Here is a 22756-nt window from a genome sequence, read left to right as displayed (position 1 = left end):
GTTTATGAGGAATTTTCAAGGTCAAGTGGTCGAGTTTGTTCAGGACTATGATATTGATCAAGCTAGGATGAGAGAATTCATGCAGGGTATAAGTATTACTAGTCAACAAGTTAATGCCCTTTATGAATATCATAAGTTCCTGAGTGAGACTCTGGGATTTCCTAGTTTTCCTATCAGTTGTCCACGTAGACCTCCACCTCCTCCTTCACCACCATATTGATTTTATCAAGACGATGAAAAGTTTAAGTCTGGGGGGGGGGTGGTTTGCAACCTGAAATTTTTACATTTTTAATTTTATGCATTTTGTTTGTTTTTGTCTTGCTTTTGTTATGCTTGTTTGGTTTTTTTTACTGTCATTTGGCTTCCTTTTGAAGTGTTTTGTGGCATTCATATTGAGAACATCAATCCTCACTTATATGCTTACTTGTCTAAAAGTAAAATGGTTACCACGTTTACATCTTGATTCATGATGTTGTAAATGATGTTAGTATGCTTAGTGCACCTCTTTTCTCTATTTTAAGTTGCATGATGTGAGCTAAGAATTGTATAGAGATAAGTTTGGGGTTTGTCTTAACCTTAAGGATCTTACTTTCACTTTACTTGAGCTTGAATAGTTGATATCATTGAAATAGTCATGATTCATCTTATTTGTTTAGTACTTGGTTTCCATGGTGATTTCTCAAACTTCATTTTGGTTACTGGATGAGGCTCGAATCATGTAAGCTCATTTAGAAAAATCAAAATATCCCAACATTTGTGCTTATGCATATTTGTGTTTAAGTGTTGCACCTGTTAGTTAGAGCCCTAGAGCCAATCATTTGATGATTATTGTATGGACTCGTTGTATCATATTCTTATATATATAAAGACATTTGTTTATGGTTATTAAGCTTACTTGTATTGGTGCCAAATAACTAAATATAATAGCGTCCTTGAGTAGAAGGTTCTTACCTATATCAATCGGTTAGTTGAATCGATAGTGAGATGATATAGGGAACACTACTCTTAATCATTCCTAGTCAAGTATTAGCATTCAGGGACAATGTTAATACGACGAGAATAGCATATAGGTCAACTCGATGACTTGATCTCACAAGTCATGGATATAGAGATATCAAGTTGACACATGGGTATGCATTGGAGAATGTATACTGAATAACCCGCCATGAGAAAGTATCATGGATCGTTATATGAGTGTCATATACTTTCTCATGTGGCTATTAGTATGACTATTAGTCCTTGGACCTGAAGTCACCATGGTTCCCTACATAAGGAGTTACATACTTTGTCTTCGTCAAACGTCACCCGTAACTGGATGGACTATAAAGGCGATTACTGGGCATGTAACAAATTATGCGGAGGGATGTGAGTGATGTAGATGGGATCTATCCCTCCTATATGACGGGAGTGACATCGATATTCTTGATAGAGGGAGACCACTAAGTGCATGACCATGCCCAAATGAGTCAATATGAGATATTGAGCTCATTTAATTAACTGAGTCTACTTGGGATTAAAGATTTAGATTGATTAGAGGATGACACGGTCTATTCCTCACATTGATCAATCTAGATGTCAAGGATAGAAGGACACTTGTCATATCTTGTGAGGCGTCACAATTAGTAGTCACAAGGTGATATTGGATCTTAACATTCTTGTAACTTGGGTAGTAATGAAGTGTTGCTAGATACCACTCATTACTTATGCTTCTAAAAGGGTTTAGTGTTAGGATCTTCGGATGGCTAGAGAGGGGGGGTGTGAATAGCCTCTTCTAAAAGCTTAAAGAATTTCTTCCTACAAGTCGTTAGCGCAGCGGAAATATGCAAACGAAAATATAACACAAGAAAAAGAGACAAACACCACTAACACCAGTATGTACGAGGTTCGGGGATAACTTGCCCCTACTCCTCGGCGTGTCCGTAAGGTGGACGATCCCTTGATCTTTCGGTAGATCACACCCCGGATAGATTCCGGCTAAAGATTTCCTCCTTCTCGGTGGAGTAACCTCTCCACAAAGTCTCAGAAGATATGTAAATAAAGCACAAGACTTACAATGATCAGTGGCTAAAGAGAATGAAGAATATGCTCACAGCCACGCGAAGAAGACAGTGAAAGCAGAGCGCAAGAAGGAAGCAGCTTCTCAGCCTGTACCGAATCGCTGTCAACCTGCACCGAATCGCTGCTGCAAGCTAAGGCATCGCCAATCACTCTTCCTCCTCATCTGGTTCTCCGAACTCACACCAATAGAACCCATGGTCTTCATAGGTGTCTATGAGCTCGAACCAATAAGCAGGAGTCAAGCTGATTGCCAGCTGATCGCAGCTAGATCACAGCCAGTAAACGTTGATGCTCCAATTGCACCATTTGCAGCGAAACACAGTAGAAAGAACACTTTGTCTTATTCTTCTGACGGAGCTTGATTTGAATTTAAGCATTGGCATGATACCTGCAACCTGCAGATTTAAAAAGCTCACAACAAATGGTTAAATCAGACGAATCAGAAACTACAGACATTATTGTGGATCGGTCCGATCCATATGCTGACCGACGAGATCGGTGAGGGCTTTGATCGGTCTGGACCGATCTATAGGTGGATTGGTCCATGACCGATCCCCTATCCTTTCTCCCGAACTCTGTGCCTCATCGATCGATCGGTAATTCTCGATGAGCTCACGAGAGAGTTTCTTGATTGGATTCCGTGACCGATCGAATAACCATAGTATCCGATCGGCCAGCACCGATCTAATGCCCTGTAGGTTTAGAGTTGCCCTAAACCCTAAAGCCTTAGAGAACGAGCTGCGAGCCCTCTCCCTGAGCTAGCCTCTCGACCGTCCGGCGGAGGCGAGGTCTAGTCCTGAGGCGAGCCCTCTCGACTTATTCCGGCGAACGAGCTAGCGATCCCTCTCGACCTAGTCGGTCAGGAACAAGCTACGAGCCCTCTCGGCCTAGTCACGAGCTATCGAGCCCTCTCCGCATGATCACTCCGACTTCGCATGCCAAGTTTCCATACTTGGACTTTTCCCTTCCACCTGATCAACCTTGATCAGTAATCAATCTGAGTTTAATTAATATCTGATACAAACTTAAATCAGTGTCAATATCAAAACAACAACCAGGTCAGACTGTATCAACAATCTCCCCCTTTTTGTTGTTTGACAACACGATTTAAGTTTAGATCAGAAATGCTCATATTTCCATAATTTTAGGGGAATCAAGATCCTCCCCCTAAGACGGATACAACACTATGTAAGGAAGTCAATAATCCTCAAGGTTATCCTCTCCCCTAAAATCAAAACTTCATTCATCTCTAAACTTAGTCATCTTCTCCTCCTTTGTCAAACACCGAAAAGGTGCGAATTAGGTAATAAGACTTAAAGGACTCCCCCTTAAGGAATGAGTCCCTGAGGCGGCATGATGCTGCTCAAGGGTGGATAGCACGAGTAATACTGTGGAGGTGGGTAGCTGGTCATCCATCCTAGAAGCACCTGCTGCGTCGCCAAATGCTGACTGCGTAGATCATCGTAACACTGGTCAATCCGAACGCACAACCCATGGAGCTCAGCAGCCAGCATCTCATCGTGCTGATCGATGCGGCTCTCCAGCCTGGCGGGGAGGAGGAGGAGCATCAACATGTGGAGGTGCCCGTGGTAACTCACCCAGTGCTCTCCGTCCTTCCAACGAACCGTCCCATACTGTCCTGGTCTGCAGTCCTACCTCACCATCTTGACTATCCTTCCTTTGGAAACATCAATCAGAGGGTCTCGAGCCAATCCGTAATTATATGCCCATAAGGCATATAAACGGTGAAGTGTTAGGCTCACTATAGGAGATGATAGACGAATAAATGCTCGACATGATGTCAAAATCAAGACGCCGACGCAATCCATAAAGCATCAGGCGGTGATATGGTCGGATCTCGACAAGGGTTTAGATGTGATTGGCAGAAGATAATTTGTGACAATCTTAAAGAGATAGTCTCAGGGCTGCAAAGGTAGGAAAATCAACATCTAACTCATCTTGTCCACCCGGTCTAGGATGTCCGAAGAAATACTCATAAATGGAGTTAGATGAGACATCAAAGGGAGAAGGTAAGGGGTCTGGTAAATCAGGATATATGGAAAAGACATTTCCTGAACACCTCCGGCAAGCTAGATAATCAAAGAAGGTCGAGAAAGGGAAATCAATAGTTTGCTTAGCAACTCTAGTTCTATAATTAACATCATTAGTTTGATGAAGATTATTATAAAACTCAGATACTAAGTCGTAATTGATGTCCCATTCTAAATAAACTAGAGAATCAAGTTTGTAATAGGCAAGTATTTCCGACACAGATGGACAAAATTCATCCATGAATTTTTGATCCACATACCTACAAGGAAGCAGTTTGAAGGTTCTTTGTTGAAAAGCTTGTTCAAAGTGATGGTTTGGAAATCTTCTAGAAACGGATGGTTGAGGTCGGGAGAGAGCCTTAGATTTAGATTTCTCAGTTGATGACTTAGAGGTTCCCTCACTAACTTGTTTCTTCCTAAAGGTTAAAAATGTGACACGAACGGGGCAAATAGGTGAGCACGGAAGCCACCAACAACCGAGAACCAAGCCAAATTACAAAGATACGGTGAGAAATGAAAATGAAGTGCCAAAATGAGTAGAGCTCGGGGAGAATGGAGTTACCTTGGCGCCATTTATGTATCTTTCGGATAAAGGAGAGAAGAGTTGAGGCGTAGGAGGGTGTCGGCTAGGGCTTCGGCGTGCAATGGGAAGAGAAAGGATCGAGAAGAGTTAAGAGGGATGGGTGATCGATCTAGGTGTTGATATGATCGGACGGCTGTCCGATCAGGAGAGATCCTGACCGATCAGGGAACCTGGATCGGTCGACAGACCGATCCAGCCTCTCCTGATCGGGCTGTAGACCGATCAGTGTCTGACAAATTGAAGATTCTCCATTCAGTAACTGAAATTCGTAGAAGTTTTCTATCGAAAATTCTGAAGATTCAGAACTCAGGAAGTTCAGAAACTTCTAAATTCAGAACCCAGAACCTGAAGAATCTACAAACATAAATATTTCTGAAAGATGAGCTCTTACAGTCTGAAATTGTTCAGAACCGGAAGGTTCCAAACATTAAAAAAACTCAGACCAACTCCAAATGCATAGAATTCAGACATTTTGAACTTTAAGGTTTCAAAACCAGAAAAACTTCTGAAACTATGATCTATAGTGAACCAAGGTATTAATCAAGACTCAGGCTATTTATTACCTGGTTCAAAACACATCCTTGCTATGATCAGTTTCGAGTTTGTTAAAATATATCCAAATTGCTATCATTACTTCAACAACTTGTCCTATTTTCAATCAAAATCATGAAAGGTATCGATCAAAGGTATCAATCAACACATCAACCAAAGTTAGTTAATTTCTAGGTAAAGGTCCAACCAAGTTTCCTTGGTTGGAATATATGAGTAAGATCTAGGAACCAAATACACATGAATTATGTAATGGTCTTCCCCATACTCAATTTATGTCTCTTCAACCTAATTATTCAAGGGATGCATGATACATTTTGAATAATTTGCCTGATCCTAGCATCTCACCCCATTTCTAGCAAACAAAAATAATTTGTTAAACCTTATAGTTTGTGTGAGATGTCCCCAAGTTGCCCAAATTAATTTTCCAATTTCTCTTGTCGTTTTAATTGTCCTTATTGATCATGATGAAGTCCAAATGGCCTATTGAGCCAAACACATTCCCAATTCTCTCCTTAAATGACTAAATTCATTCTCCAGAAGGGGTTTGGTGAAAATATCGGCTAGGTTTGATTTTGACTCAACATATGTGAGTGCAATGTCTCCCCTAGCTACGTGATCTCTAATGAAGTGATGACGCACTTCAATGTGTTTGGTCCTTGAATGATGGACTGGATTTTTCGTTAGGTTTATTGTACTGATGTTGTCACACAACACTTGCACTCCCTTATACAAAAGCCCATAATCTTCTAGGGTGTGGATAATCCACAACAATTGTGATACACTCTCTCCCATGGCAATGTATTCACCTCGATCGTGGAGAGAAAGCAGATGTTGCTTTGACTTACCAACTAATGAAGAACCTAAAATTGGCAACCCACTAGTGTTCTCCAATTTGCACCCAGCATAATCGAGTCGTATAGCTAGCCTATCAAATCAAAGACTCGGTACAAAAGGGTAGGAGACCTCTCTAATTGTGCCCTTAAGGTATCTCGTTCTCTTAAATTAAATGAGATTCCTTGGCACATACTTGATATCTCTGCACATGCCCACAGAAAGTAATGTCCACGACTATTATGTGAGATATAGAAGACTACCGATCATACTTCTATATTACGTTAGATCATGGTTTCCATTCTCATCATTGTCTAGTGTTTTCGTAGAGTGGATACTTCCTTAGAATCACTCATTTTGAATTTCTTGAGCATCTCTTCAGTGTATTTCGTCTGATCGACATAAATGCCATCTTGAGTTTGTTTGATTTCAAGTCCAAGGAAGAATGTCAATTCTCCCACCAGACTCATCTCAAACTTACTTTCCATGTGAGTGATAAATTCATTCAAATAGCCCTTGTTATTTGAGCCACAAATTATGTCATCGACATACACCTGGGCTACAAATATGTTTTCACCATCTCTACGCAGAAATAGTGTTGGATCTATTTGACCTCTTACAAAACCCTTTTCTAGTAAGTAAGTTGACAACCTTTCGTACCAAGCTCGAGGTGCTTGTTTAAGTCCATAAAGAGCTTTCTTGAGCTTGTACACGTGGTTTGGAGCTTCGGTATTCACAAACCCCGGTGGTTGTTCAACAAAGACCTCTTCTTTAATGAAATCGTTTAAGAAGGCCGATTTAACATCCATTTGATAGAGCTTGAAGCCTCTATGTGCAGCAAAATCTAGCATTAAACGAATGGACTCTAATCGGGCCACGGGAGCATAAGTCTCATCATAATCGAGGCCTTCGACTTGACTATAGCCCTTGGCTACAAGTCTTGCCTTGTTTCTTACGACTTCTCCCTTTTGGTTTAACTTATTTTTGAAGACCCATTTGGTTCCAATAATGGTGGTCTTCTTAGGTCTAGGAACTAAGTCCCACACTTGGCTCCTTTCAAATTGACCTAACTCATCTTGCATAGCTATGATCCAGTCAGGATCGTGCAATGCCTCACCAACTAATTTTGATTCGATTTATGAGATCAAGGCGACCTCATAAGACTCATTTCTAAAGAATGATCTAGTCCTAACCCCTTGTTGGATGTCTCCAACAATCTGGTCTTGGGGATGACTAGAGGCTATCCTAGATTGCCTTGGTGTTGGCGGTGTCTCATGAGTGGTCTCACTAGGCACAGGCAAGGACTCAGTATCAGGCAAAGGATCAGCCTGAGCCCTTTGTTGCCTTTGCTCATCATCATCGGAGTCAACTTCGACTCTTTCTATGTTTTGATCATTCAAACTTAGACTTCTAAGTTCAAATTGAATTTCTCCTACATCCCTCGATTGATCATTTGATTTAGGGATTTCTTCAAATGCTACATCCGAGGACTCTTCAATCAATTTAGTCCTATTGTTGTAGACTCGATAGGCTTTGCTGATGAGAGAGTACCTGACCAGTATCCCTTCATCAGCCTTAGCCGTGAACTTTCCAAGATGATCCTTGGTGTTCAAGATAAACACCTTACAACCAAACACCCTAAGATGTTTAATTGTAGGAGGTTTCCCAAACCAAAGTTCATGGGGAGTCTTTCCTAAAAACCTATGTATCAAGACTCGGTTTTGCACATAGCAAGCTGTATTTACAGAGCATGCTTCGTGCAACCTCTTGCAAGACTCGGTTCTTTCTCTCCACAACCCCATTTTGCTATGGGGTCCTTGGAGTAGAGAACTCATGCCTATATCCTTTTTCTTGACAAAATTCTAAAAATCTATGGTTTTGAAATTCTCCACCATGATCACTTCTAATTGTTTTAATTGTTGTTGATTTTTCATTTTCAGTTCTTCTACAAAAAGAAACAAAAACATCTATGGTTTGATCCTTATTTTTCAAAAAGAAAGTCCATGTATATCTAGTAAAATCATCAATGATCACTAAGCAGTATCTACTTCCATTCAATGAAATAACATTACTGCAATCAAACAAATCCATATGCAATAAATCTAAAGCAGTAGATGTACTTACAGCGCTTTTACCTTTATACCTTTATGAGGCGCTTTTGTTTGCTTACCCTTTTGACATGCATCACATAATTTTGTCTTTTGGTACTTGATGCTTGGTAGGCCTCGCACTAATCCTTTGTTGGCCAGCTTTCGAATATTCTTCATGTTCACATGGGCCAACCTCCTATGCCAAAGCCATGATTCTTCTTCTTTTGACATGAAACACTTAGCAGAGGCATTAGTAGCACTTTTAAAAGATACTTGATAAATGTTATCTACCCTTATGCCTACTAGTACCGTGTCAAGTGTGTCAATGTGTTTGACCAGACATTGACTTGAATGAAACTCAATTGTGTAATCCGTATCACACAATTGGCTGACACTTAGGAGATTAAAGGTCATCCCCTTGACTAGAAGGGCATTCTTGATTTGGAGACATTCGGATATATGAATGTCTCCAACTCCTATAACCTTAAGGCTACCATTATTACCAAACGACACATTACCTCTATTTTTGTTTTGAAGGGTAGTAAAAAGTGACTTGTCCCCGGTCATGTGCTTGGAACATCCACTATCAACAAACCAAGTTGATAGATGCTCCCCCTTGACCAATGCCTACAAGACATGAAAGATAGACATTTTAGGTACCCAAATCTTGGGACCTAATGCATCTACAATGAAAGACCTAGGAACCCATGCCTTGGTCACAACCTTCCTAGTCTCATGAACCCTAGAAGCATGTGATCTATGAAATTGGGTTCTAGACACTAGCGAAATGAAACTAGACTCCTTAGGTTGATATCCTAACCCAGCCTTGTTGTAGACCATCCTTTGGGCATTTAGAATCATATCTAAGGTCTTAGAGCTAGTTGAGAATTTTTCAAGCATTTTCTTGAGTTTCTCAACTTCACCCTTTAAGGCTTTGTTTTCATCCTCAAGGGCCTCTTGATGTAGGTCATCAACCCCATCTTCCCTAAGGGCCCTCAAGTGCTCTACTTCATCTTTTAATGATTTAATTTGAGTTTTTGATTTCTTAAGTAAAGTAAATAAATGTGCAATGGTTTTATAACATTTTTCTAAATGAGGAGAAGTTACCTCTTCATCATCCGAAGATGATGAACCCGCGGCTGAGGTATCACTCGTGTCACCATCACTCCCGGAATCTGATTCCTCCCTTGCCATGAACGCTAATTGATGTGTGCTTTTCTCCTTCTTCTCTTCCTCCGATGAGCTTGAGGAGGATTCATCCCAAGTAGCTTTGAGAGCTTTCTTCTTCTTGGCCCTTTCTTCTTTCTTCTTGAATTTTGGACACTCGCTCCGATAGTGTCCTTTCTTGCTACACTCAAAACAAGTGACATTAGTTTTATCAACATTTTGATTGATAAATTTACCTTTCCCTTTGTATCTCCGGTTCCTTCTCATGATTCTCCTTACAAAGTTGGCCATCTTGCTTGATGATGATCCACCTTCATCATCGGACTCGGAGGAGGATGAGGATGAAGGAATCTCTTTTTCCTTCTTCTTTTCTTTCTTCCTTCTTCCATCTTTGCTCTTTTCTCCTGCAACTAAGGCAATACCTTTCTCTTTTTGACACTTGTTAGCAAATTCATGGAGCTCCATTTCACAAAAAAATTCATCTAATTTAACAATTGAAAGGTCCTTGGAGACCTTGTAGGCATCTACCATAGATGACCACAAGGCATTCCTCGGAAAGGCTTTGAGAACATACCTTACAAGATCGCGATTCTCTACGCGTTCATCTACGGAATGAAGACCATTGATAATTTCTTTGAACCTTCCGTGTAGTTCACTTACCGTCTCGTTCTCCTTCATGGTGAGGTTTTGTAATTGATTTAAGAATAAATCTCTCTTGACGATCCGAGAGTCTCGAGTTCCTTCTTGGAGCTCGATGAGCTTGTTCCACAAGTCTTTTGCGCTCATGAATGGACCTACCTTGACGAGTTGATCCTTGGCTATCCCACATTGTAGAGTGACCACTGCCTTGGCATCGGCTTGTCCTTTGCGAGTTTGCTCAGCGGACCACCTTGATGAGTCTAGTTCCTTACCTTCTTCGTCCTTCAGAGGTGTAAACCCTTCCTTGACGGAGAACCACATTGAGATGTCGGTCTTGAGATAATATTCCATGCGACTCTTCCAATATTGAAAGTCCGCTCTGTCAAAGTAGGGTGGACGATTGGTGCTAAACCCTTCCTTCATAGCCATCTTCTTGCTCTTTAGGGTGTTAATCCGGATGAAGAGAACCTTGCTCTGATACCACTTGTTAGGATCTTCGGATGGCTAGAGAGAGGGGTGTGAATAGCCTCTTCTAAAAGCTTAAAGAATTTCTTCCTACAAGTCGTTAGCGCAGCGGAAATATGCAAACGAAAATATAACACAAGAAAAAGAGACAAACACCACTAACACCAGTATGTACGAGGTTCGGGGATAACTTGCCCCTACTCCTCGGCGTGTCCGTAAGGTGGACGATCCCTTGATCTTTCGGTAGATCACACCCCGGATAGATTCCGGCTAAAGATTTCCTCCTTCTCGGTGGAGTAACCTCTCCACAAAGTCTCAGAAGATATGTAAATAAAGCACAAGACTTACAATGATCAATGGCTAAAGAGAATGAAGAATATGCTCATAACCACGCGAAGACGACAATGAAAGCAGAGCGCAAGAAGGAAGCAGCTTCTCAGCCAAGAGCTCAAAGCTTAGCACACTCGCTTGATCGACAGAGAGTTTTTTATTTTTTTTTCGAACATCTCTTCATCCTTCTTCTTATGCCTCTGCTTTTCCACTGCGTTCAGCCTGTACCGAATCGCTGTCAACCTGCACTGAATCGTTGCTGCAAGCTAAGGTGTCGCCAATCACTCTTCCTCCTCATCTGGTTCTCTGAACTCACACCAATAGAACCCATGGTCTTCACAGGTGTCTCTGAGCTCAAACCAATAAGCAGGAGTTAAGCTGATTGCCAGCTGATCGCAGCCAGTAAACGTTGATGCTCCAATTGCACCATTTGCAGCGAAACACAGTAGAAAGAACACTTTGTCTTATTCTTCTGACGAAGCTTGATTTGAATTTAAGCATTGGCATGATACCTGCAACCTGCAGATTTAAAAAGCTCACAACAGATGGTTAAATCAGATGAATCAGAAGTTGCAGAGAAACAGCAAAAACTATAGACATTATTGTGGATCGGTCAGCAGACCGATCCACGCTGACCGATCAGGCTGACGACCTGATCGGCGAGACCTGATCGATGATCGGTCGATGGACCGATCAGTGGATCGGTCCGACCGATCCCCTATCCTTTCTCCGAACTCCGGCCTCGATCGATCTACGGATCGATCGCGAATTCTGTGAGTTCACGAGAGTTATCGATTGTTCTTGATCGGATGCGGTGACCGATCGATAACCATAGTATCACCGGATTGGTCAATGCAGACCGATCCAATGCCTATGTAGGTTTAGAGCTTCCACCCTAAACCTAAAGCCTTCTGGTCTAGAGAACGAGCTGAGCCCTCTCCGACCTAGTCCGGATAACGAGCTCACCGAGCCCTCTCCGACTTTGTCGTCCGAGAGCGAGCCCTCGAGCCCTCTCTGACCTAGTCCGGAGAACGAGCTACCGAGCCCTCTCCGACTTCGTCCGGTCCAGAGAATGAGCTACTGAGCCCTCTCTGACCTAGTCCGGAGAACGAGCTACCGAGCCCTCTCCGACTTCGTCCGGTCCAGAGAACGAGCTACCGAGCCCTCTCCGACTTCGCGTGCCAAGTTTCCATACTTGGACTTTTCCCTTCCACCTGATCAACCTTGATCAGTAATTAATCTGAGTTTAATTAATATCTGATACAAACTTAAATCTGTGTCAACATCAAAACAACAGCCAGGTCAGACTGTATCAACATTTAGGAGCATTGCCAATGTTACAAGAAGCTATAGGGTCACACACAAAGGACAATTAGATGAAGATTATGTTCATTTGATGAACCTAAAGGATTAGGTTCATTTGATGAACCAAATTGGATTAAGAGTAATCCAAATTAAACTAATTGAGTTGGATTCGATTTGATTCATGTGTTCAATGGATCTAATTTAGATTATGTTTCATTGAATCAATTTAATCAATGAATAGAGATTTATTATATTAAATTGGCTTGAATCAATGGTTAGATTTGATCAACCAATGGGAGAATTTAAATCAAGTTTTACTTGACTTGAGAGGAAGATGAAGGGTCAAGTTTGACTTGACCATTTGCCACCTCATTTGTGAGTTGACATTAAGTGGGTCAATTATGATGTGCCACTTCATCAAGGCTAGCACATGTGTGTGCCACCTCATGAGGGAGATCAAGAGTTGTGACTCTTGATATCCCATGGAGGTTTAAAAGATTTTCTTGGAAGTGGTCGGCCACTTTAGTGCTTGAGGTGAGTTTCATTTTTTGTGTAACTCCCATCTTCTTCCTCCTCTCATCTTCTTCTCCCTCTCTTCCTCCTTGCCGAGGCCTTCAAAGGTGCAAGCACACCTTTTGTTTGGTTTCTCCATCTCTTTCTTGTGTGGATACACATAGAGGAGTATCTACTTTGATACTCTCGAGATCCGACGAACCTTGGACGAGCGGGATTAGTGAAGGGCATCGCATCAAGGGTAAAGCTCTTCTCCTTTGTAGATCTAGTTTAGATCTATGCTAGAAACTCGTACTCGAAGTTTTACGTAAATTTTATTTCTTCGCACGGATCCGGTGGCGGGGTTTCGGGGTTTTCGCAATGCAAAAAGTGGTTTTTGCGGCCTGAAAAACCCAACAGCACCTTGCAATCACTTAGAAAAAAAATGAAATGAAAAAAATGAAAAAAAATGATGATGAAGAATAAGGGATATAAAAAATAGTTGTCGTGAGTGGAAACTCGCAAGTTACCCCTTTGAGACTGAGTTAGGTTACTGGGAAAATGACTACTATGCTTCTCTTGATATCGAGCACGCTTTGAGACCCTGGGTCGATTGAGAAATATGAACTAAGTGTGTGGCAGGTAAGTGCCTATCACCGGAAACATTAGGAACTCAATTGGATGATGACTTAGCTAGGACGAAGGTTGAAACTTGAAGAGTTTGGGTCACTTATTTGCACTGTGCACAAAGAGACTTATGCTTAAGTAATACTTGAGTTATTTCTATGATTATGCTTATCAATGAAACTTGTAGATAGAGTAAGGAAAGTGCATTAGAGATTATGATGCATTATTGAGCATATGAGTTTTGATTGCGACATTTTTCTTGAGGACAAGCAAAAGTTTAAGTCTGGGGTGTGATGTGTGTAGGTTTTATACACTTGTTTAGCATGTTTTGACACACATTCCAATATTTTATGCATGCTTTATCTTTGTATTTTCATACTCCTTGCTTTATTTTTAGCATATTTACTCTTCTTTGTTCGGAGATCTGCTCTTGTGTATTTTGTCTATAGGAGTCAAATTTGGAGAGCAAATGATGTCCATGGTGAATCTAATCAACAAATGAAGGAAGTCAACGCCAGCCATGTGTGCCACACAACCATGCCAAAGGAACAGGAAGGAAAATGGTCTTGGTCGTGTGGAGCAGACCAAGTGTGCAGCATCAGTAGAAGAGGGGGTTGACATGGCTGTGTAGTTTCACACGGTCGTGTCACTTTTGAAGCAGAATCAGAACATGATTGTGTAGATCTACACGGTCGTGCAACCCTTCCAGAGGCCAAACATTACCAGGCCGTGTGTGCCACATGGTCGTGCAACCTTTCCAGAGGCCAAGATTGGCACAGCCGTGTGAGCCATCTAGAGGCGAAGCATGACATGGTCATGTGAATCTCACACGATCGTGTGACTCTGGGCGAGAGCTAAGCAGCCGAGGCCGTGTGAGGTCCACATGGCCGTGACACGGGCCATGTGGCTCCCAAACCCCCTTCTCTATATAAAGGGTTTCTTCCTCTTTGAAAGGGGGAAGACTCTCCCTTTGGGGAGATCCAATCTGAAGGCTTTTCTCCACCTTTTGGGTGTCGATCCGGTGATATAAAGATGTCTCCATTCCCGATTCTACTCCGGTAGGAAGGATTGGTTTCGAAGATTACTCGTCGTCTCTAGATAAACATTTCTTTTCATCTTCTTGATTTGGATCGAAATGTTTACGATCTTCTTGTCTTCGGATCTTTTCCTTTATTTCATGGAGTAGATCTTCTTGTTCTAGGATGGAGGGAGTATTTGTGATGTAAGATTTCATGGATTTGCCAACTTCTTGTTTCAATGATGTTGTTATGTTTTGTATCAATTCAATCTTGTATGGATTGTTATGTTTGAATTTAATTACCATTCTTGATTGGATGTTTATATTACTTGTGGATCTTGTAGAGGAATTCTCTAGATTGTATGACCGAGGGGCGTCATGATAGGGTTGCCCCATTAATGGACATCTTGAGAACCACCTTGAAGGGTGAAGCAAGAACCTACAAAGAAGTGGGATAGATAGATGAGTTATTCCCTATATCTTGATGTGAATTAATTAGTGGTGTGCTTCTATGTCGTATGCCCGAGGGGCATCGTGACAGGATTGCCCCACTAACGGACTTCATAGGGATAATAACTATTCAATTACTTAAGGTGTAGATATAAGTCCCTTGTCGGTGTTTTCTGTAGGAGATAACCGACGACTTCTTACAAATGCATGACAATTGAGGATATAATTGGTAAAATTATATTACATTGATAAGTATCACAAAGAAATCAAATCTCCTAGAACTTTCATAAAACCTAGTTTCTGCATTACTTTTCTATTTCTATTTTCTAGTTGCTTCTTAGCACATGTAATTCCTAGTTGATTATTTAGCTAATTCGGTTTAAGATATCTTTAGTGGTTATAACTAGTCCATGTGAATACGATATCTTTTTATTACTGATGACGAAATCATCCTTTGATGGTTGAGTAACAACCCGCCATGGGTTAGTCCGTCTGACAGCTCTAATGACCAGGGCATATTAATTTATTGTGTTGTGATTGCTAGTTTCGTAAAGAAAGGATCTTAGATCGTATACCCGAGGGACCCTAGTGACAGGGGTAACTCGTTCACGGACATCTAAGATACTCCCTCGAAAGGAGAGGTAATTCCTCCATAAGGAGGTAAGAAACCAAACCAAACCCCTATCTCTATCCTTAATGATACCGACCAGGTTTGCATTCTTGTGATCTATCGAGGCACCCTAGTGACAGGGGTTAACCGTAACTGGATTTCACAGGGAGCTTCTTTGTTTAGTGCATAGGGGTAGTAGCTATAACTTTCGACGAGTACATGTTGATTGACAATGAGGAAAGGATAGAACATGATGCATTAGTTACCACCACAACAAAACCGAACTCCTAGAGATCTTCCCAAACCAAGTAAAACTCTCTTTCTCTTGCCAGTTCTCACATCTACTTCCCAAGTTCTTTTCTTCTCAAGAAATAGTTCACTTACAACCATTGGGAGTTTAGCTAATTCTACGTGAACAATCACTAATGTTTATAACCAGTCCTTATGGGATCGATAATCTTTTATTACTGACGACGTAGCCATGCACTTGCGGAAGCGTAACAAGTTTTTGGCGTCGTTGCCGGGGACTTCCTTATAACATTAGTGATAATCATATTGGATTAGACTAGACCTTGTTTTTTTTATTTCACTCTACTTTATGCATTTTTATAATATATATATATATATATATATATATATATATATATATATATATATATATATATATGTATATATATATATATATATATATATATATATATATATATATATATATATATATATATATATAACTCTTTCTTTTATTCTGCACTTTGATTATTCAATATTCTTTTATATATACTTTTGCATGCGAAGTGCTAATCTTTCAGGAAAACTTCTACCGTTCGATCTATAAATTGATAGAACTTTCCTGAGGAGATGAAACTTGCAAAAACTCCAAGCAGAACAAGAAACTTCAGAAATAGATGACAAAATTTTGAAGGACTACGTAGCACCTTATGCACGAGGGCTTCGGTCTAGCATCACCCGACCACCAATTGAAGCTAACAATTTTGAAAAGCCTGCAGTGATCCATATGGTTCAGCAAAATCAATTTGGAGGAGGACCGCACGATGATCCAAATCATCACTTGGAGCTTTTCTATGAGATCTGTAGTACTATGAAAGTGAACGGGGTCCCTCCAAAAATAGTAAGGTTACTTCTTTTTGGATTTCCCCTAAAAGACAGAGCCAAGCAGTGGCTTAATTCTTTACCAAAAAATAGCATTACATCTTAGAAGCAGTGTAAGCAGAAATTTCTGGACAAATTTTACCCGCCAAGTAAAACTGCACACATGAGGAATTTAATTGCAAACTTCAAACAGGCAGACTTATAATTGTTATTCGAAGCATGGAACAGATTCAAGAGTATGTTGAGACAGTGCCCCCATCATGGCCTCGAGAAGTGGTTGGTGCTACACACGTTCTATAATGGAATCAATTATCACACGAAGGTGTCCCTCGATTCTGCAACAGGAGGGGTGTTGATGAACAAGAGTCTTGATGAAGCTGAAGACATAATAGAGAATGTAACCTAGAACCATCATCAGTGGGCAACCGAAAATAATCCCTACTCCAACACATACAACCCTGGGTGGAGGAACCACCCAAAATTTTCTTATCAGAGAAATCAAGATCAAGAACCAGCAAAGCCAAGCTACCAACTTGGGCAACAAACCCACCAATCTGGACCATAGACTTATCAACAACAGCAACCTTCACAACTGTCCAGAATTGAAAAGATGCTTGAAGAAGCTCTCTTGGAGCAAAAAGAGATAAAGAATGAAATCAAGCAATTGAATCAAAGAATGGAGAATTCTGAAAAACATCAAAAGATGAGATAGCCAAATCGCTCAGATAGCCCAGTCCTTTTCAAGAGCACCGGGAGCATTTCCAGGAAAGCCCGACATAAACTCAGTGGAACATTGCAACCACATTGAGCTGAGGAGTGGACGGACTTTGGGAGATCCCCAAATGGGTGCTCAGAAAGGAATTGATTCAGATGAAGAGCTATCTCCTCTCATGCCTACTTTAGTCCAGAACAAGGATAGGGAGGAGATTACCAAGAAGGTTGAAGGGACCCTTCCGCTTCCCCCACAAAGTCAGACGATTCCTTTTCCTCAAAAGCTAATAACATCCTAAAAAGATGAAGAGTTCCACCGATTCCTAAAGAAGATTAAAGAAATTTGCATTGAAGTACCTCTAATAGACGCACTGCACCAAATGTCGAAGTTCACCAAATTTTTAAAAGGTAATCTTTCTAACAGAAGACAGAAGGGTGACTTCGAGACTGTAGCATTGACGGAGAAGTGCAGCGCTCTTCTCACGGCAGACACACCCTTGAAGCTCCAGGATCCAGGAAGTTTTTCTATACCGTGTAAGATCGGCTCTAAGCTCATACACAAGGCTTTCTGCGACTTAGGAGCCAGTGTCAGCCTACTTCCATACTCGTTATGCAAGAAACTAGGACTCCAGAACATCAAACTTACTACTATGACATTACAATTGGCTGACCATTCATGTAGATACCCAATGGGTATAGTGGAAGATGTGTCAGTAGAGATAGGTGGATGCATCGTTCCCATAGATTTTGTTGTCCTGGATATGGAGGAGGATCCCAAGATCCAAATCATCTGAGGAAGACCATTCCTTGCCACCGCTGGAGCCCTCATCGATGTGAAACGTCACAAATTATCCCTGGAGATCGGTAAAGAAAGGTTAGAATTCGATTTATCTGATTCTCCTAATTGCATCTCTTCTTTTCAGGAAAACGCCAGCAAGTCGAATGTACATAAAGCTAAGGAATGCAGTTTCCATGGGAGGCCGCCAGACATGATGTATGATTCGGCAAAACTTGAGAGGTCGCCCCCAACAAGCAATAAAAAGTATATTTATCCTGCATGAGTGAAACTGAAGGCGTAAACTGGAGCATTAACCTTAGGAGGAGAGCCGTGCTTCCATGGGTTTAACCCACATTAACTGATACGGGCTCGAGCTAAAGACCTAAAACAAACACTTCTTGTGAGGCAACCCAAGGGTTTCATTTCAATTCGTTATCCACCTGTCGTTCTAGTTTAGTTCAATCAAGTATTTTTATTTTTTTGGATCTTTGTTTTTAGGGTCTGCATTAGCCTCCACGAGCTGGCCGTGATCATTTCATGGGCATGGGGGCGTCGGAGGGGTCAAAAAGGAGGAGAGTTTGACACTACGCGCGTAAAGGAGTCGACTATGTGACTTCACACGACCGTGTGAAGCTGACAGAGGAGGAAAGGTCATAGGTCGTTTGAACCCACACGACCGTGTGGCCTTTGCAGAGAAGGAAAAATACACGGCCGTGCGGATCTGGCACGGCTGTGCAAAGCTACCCGAGGAGAAAAGTGCATGGCCCGTGTCGATTGACACGACCGTGTGATCTGGGCCGAGAGGAGGAAAGAAGGGGTCTCATGCTTGTTGGGACCAAAATGTAGCTAGAGGGGGGGGGGGGGGGGAATAGCTCGTCGCGCAACTCGTGCTTTTCGTTGCTTGTTTCTTCAATGATATGCAGCGGAAATACAAGAAACAAAACATACAATGCTAACACAAAGGATTTACTTGGTATCCACCTCAAGATGAGGTGACTAATCCAAGGATCCACACACACGAGCACTCTCAACTATGAAAACACTCTTTTACGGTAACTACCGAAGGCGGAGAAGACTTTATAAACTCACACAATAAACAAGAAGAGAAGAAGAAGCAAATACATGTAAATCTTACAAGATTGTGTACAATAAACCCTAGCTAGCTTCTTCCTCTTGCTTGGGATGCCTCTTGACCTTGGAAACGCTGCTCCAAGAAGCTTCAAGAACTAGTGGTGAGCTCTGGAGAAGAACCCTCGAAGATCGCTGTGTTGATCGGGAATGAACAGTGCGATCGATGGCGAAGGAATCGCACACTAACGGCTTTATCCAGCGCCAACGGTCGGATCCCGATCGATTGGATTGCTCCCAATCGATCGGGGAGGCTTTGGATCGATTGGTCGATCGATCCAGAGTGCCTCTGTGCTCTTAGGAAGCGCCTGGATTGATTCACCAATTGATTCAGGGCTTATTGCGTAGAATCACACCTCCCAATCGATCGCCCGATCGATTGGGAGCTCTGGCTCGATCGGCTGATCGATCCAGCGTTGTTCTGTGCGATTGCGAGCCTCTCCCAATCGATCCACCAATCGATTGGGAGGAAGCTTGTCACGGGGACTCACCTAATCGAACGGCCAATCGATTGGGCATGAGCCAATCAATCGGCTGATCGATCCAGCTCCTTGATTTTGCCCAAAATCAAGTCCAAAACCCCCTAAACCAACATCCAGTCACCTATGACCTGTTGGTAGATCATGCCTAGCATCCAGTCACCCTTGACCTGCTAGATCTCACTCACCAAGTGTCCGGTCAATCCCTTTTACCCACTTAGACTTTTTTTCGTTCCAAGTATCCTATCAATCCCTTTGACCTACTTGGACTTTTCCTCCTCGTGCCAAGTATCCAGTCAATCCCTTTGACCTACTTGGACTTTCACCACCAGGTGTCCGACCAACCTTGATCCACCTGGATTTCCTCGTGCCAAGTATCCGGTCAAAACTTTGACCTACTTGGACTTTTCTTAATTGCCTGACTTCACTCACCAGGACTTTCAATTACCTACCTCCACTCACTGGGACTTTCATCTGCTCGGCTTCACTCACCAGACTTTCAATCTACCGCTTTCACTCACCTCTGTTCACTCTCAGCCCTACTACCAGACTTCCCATACCGCCTGCCTAGCTTACCTACTGGGTCTTTCACGCCATTTCACTCACTAAGATTTCCCATACTGCCTTGCTTCACTCACCAGGACTTTCACCTGGCTTCACTCACCAGGATTTTCACCTGGCTTCACTCACCAGGATTTTCCAGTCAAGTATCCCGTCAACCTTGACCTACTTGACTATCCTTCACAATCTCACCACATGAACAATTGCACTTGCAATCTCCATGTCTTGTCTCCATGTATTGTCAAACATCGAAACTCAAACATCAAGACTCAAGCTTGACTCAGTCCAAGCCCAGTCAACTTGGTCAACCTTGACCTGGGGAATATTGCACCAACAATCTCTCCCTTTTTGATGTTTGACAATATCACATTTAAGTTAGGCTAATCCCATAGCCTCAACTTCCTTCATGCCAATATATGAATGAGGATTCCCTCCATTCTCCTCCTTTTATAGAGGGCAACCTCCCTCTTAGGTAATGAAGGCCTAACTTAACCCTACATTCTCCCCCTATTGGCACACATCAAAAACTCTCCCCCTGAAGTGTTACCCAACGTGTTTACAACTTCACTTGTTGTTCACAACACAATAACGAAGGTCCCATACCCTTCATTATTCTCAACGCTCATCCGTGAGAATACACCACTTGAATAATGAAGATATCCACTCTCCATTATATTCAAAAGCCCAACCTTGAGCATTTTCGCGAAAGAAGGTTAACCACCTTCCAAGGTGTATGAAAAATATATTTCATGTCCTTAAAGAGTAACTCCCCCTAAATTCATGCACAAAACTTCTGTCATTGCACCAACAATGACTTGGAATCCCTAAACCTTTAGGAAACCCAAAATTAGAAGTTTTGAGGTTCAGAAATTCAATAATGAAACCAAACCTCAACCTAAACTTCGACTTAGTCTTCATTAACCAATCAATCCTTGTTCTCATCATGAAAACTCTCCTTAAATGTGTATAAATATGTTTTGAGAGGTTAGGAATAGTTACCTAGACTAAAGATGGTCCAAAATGCTGAAATCAGGCTTTACCAGCCAAAATCAGCATTCCCAATCGATTGGAGTTGGGTCCCAATCGATTGAACCTGCTTGAATCGATCCACTGATCGATTCAGGAGGGCTGGATCGATTGGTGGATTGATCAAGGAAGCTTCTGTTCGCGAGAAGCTTGCTCTCAATCGATCTCCCGATCGATTGAGACCCTTCAATCGATCGGGTGATCGATTGAAACTCTGAAAAAGCTGAAATTCCATTTCAGTCAATTTCAGAAACCCCTAGAAAAATCTACAAAATTCCAAAAATCATAAAAATCATTGTAGACATTATTTAGGGCATATAGTATCATGAAAAAAAATAGTTTTCTAAGAAAATACTTCATATTTTCAAAGATTGACACAAACTTGAAAACTTGTAAACACTTTAGAGTTTTCTTCAAGTTTGTGCTCAACTATTCAATGATGATTACTATCAAAAGATAGTCTTCACCAAGGTTTTCCAAAAGTATTTTAAAATGATTTTCACAACCAATATCCAACCATGTTCCTTGGGCTCAATGCACATGACTTGTACATTAGTTTTCCCAATGATTAGAAAACACATAACTATGTGTTTTGATGAACCTAAAACTCAAAAGAATGCACTAAATCACATCTTGAGTTTTGTTCATCATCCTAACATCTCACTTGCATCTAATGTGTACACAGACATATACAAGTCACCTTATAGTTCTTTGTGAAATGTAAGTCTTGGTTTTGCCCTAATCTAGGGATCATGCATATCTACCTAGGCATTTTGAGGTTATGAACATCCACCAAGGATGTTACTTGTTAATAAATGCCATTAGTTCTTAATTGCAAGGAATAAACTAATGCATGATAATGTTATGGCATACATCAAAGAAAAATAATTTTCAAAAGAAAATTTCCTATGACTATATGATGTATGTATGATATGACATGATATTTTTGTATTTTTCATAATAAGGTATGAATGCCAAAGCTAATAAATATGATGTCATGACATATAAAAGGCAAACAATCATGGCAAGTTTTAGCATAAATAAAATACCTAGATTACCTATTTAAGTATCCTAAAACCTTGGCTAACTTAAAATTTAAGTCCTAGATTGCTCTTAAGTCCCTCATAAAATGGTAAACTCCCAACTTGACATTTCTTTTGCTCTTAATTTGTTTTTCCAATTGAAATTAACTATATTCCTCAAATTTTGACACAATCTACTCTTCCAAGAGTAACCATTTGAGTTAAGGCATAGATTGCCTTTAATCCCTTAAGAAACTACTAAAATATGATCAACTTGGTAGTTCTTATTATTATCCCAATTGTGCCAATTTAATTTAGAAACACAATTTCTCAAGGTTTGGCACATTTTACTCTTACAAGAGTAACCATTTAAAAATAAGGCCTAAATTGCCCTTGACTTTCTAAGAAAATGCCAAAATCCCAAATTGACATTTCTTTTACTCATATTTTGTTGTGCCATTGAAAATACATCAAAACTTCTCAACTCATAGCACATATTACTCCAATTAAGAGTAAATGATGATCCTTTTAATTTTCAAATGTTAATAATAACCTTGAAAATACTCCTTGAGTGTCAACTTCATAATGATTAGGTTAACTATCCTTTCAATTTGAGTTGACACTCTCTAACCCATCTATGGGGTAGAGAAAATGCTCCTAGGAACCCAAAACC

The 22756-nt window shown here is 41.1% G+C and overlaps 1 non-coding gene across 1 annotated transcript; it reads right to left on the bottom strand.

Annotated features, from left to right (window-relative positions):
• Positions 1–16537: 16537 nt before the first annotated feature.
• Positions 16538–16645, bottom strand: LOC122039301. Its single transcript, XR_006128153.1, has one exon. It is a non-coding gene; the product is annotated as a small nucleolar RNA R71 (small nucleolar RNA).
• Between the last annotated feature and the right edge of the window lie 6111 nt (positions 16646–22756).

This window comes from Zingiber officinale, chromosome 1A (genome assembly GCF_018446385.1).
Source record: "Zingiber officinale cultivar Zhangliang chromosome 1A, Zo_v1.1, whole genome shotgun sequence".
NCBI lineage: Eukaryota > Viridiplantae > Streptophyta > Magnoliopsida > Zingiberales > Zingiberaceae > Zingiber > Zingiber officinale.
This window is presented reverse-complemented; position numbering and strand designations above follow the sequence as displayed.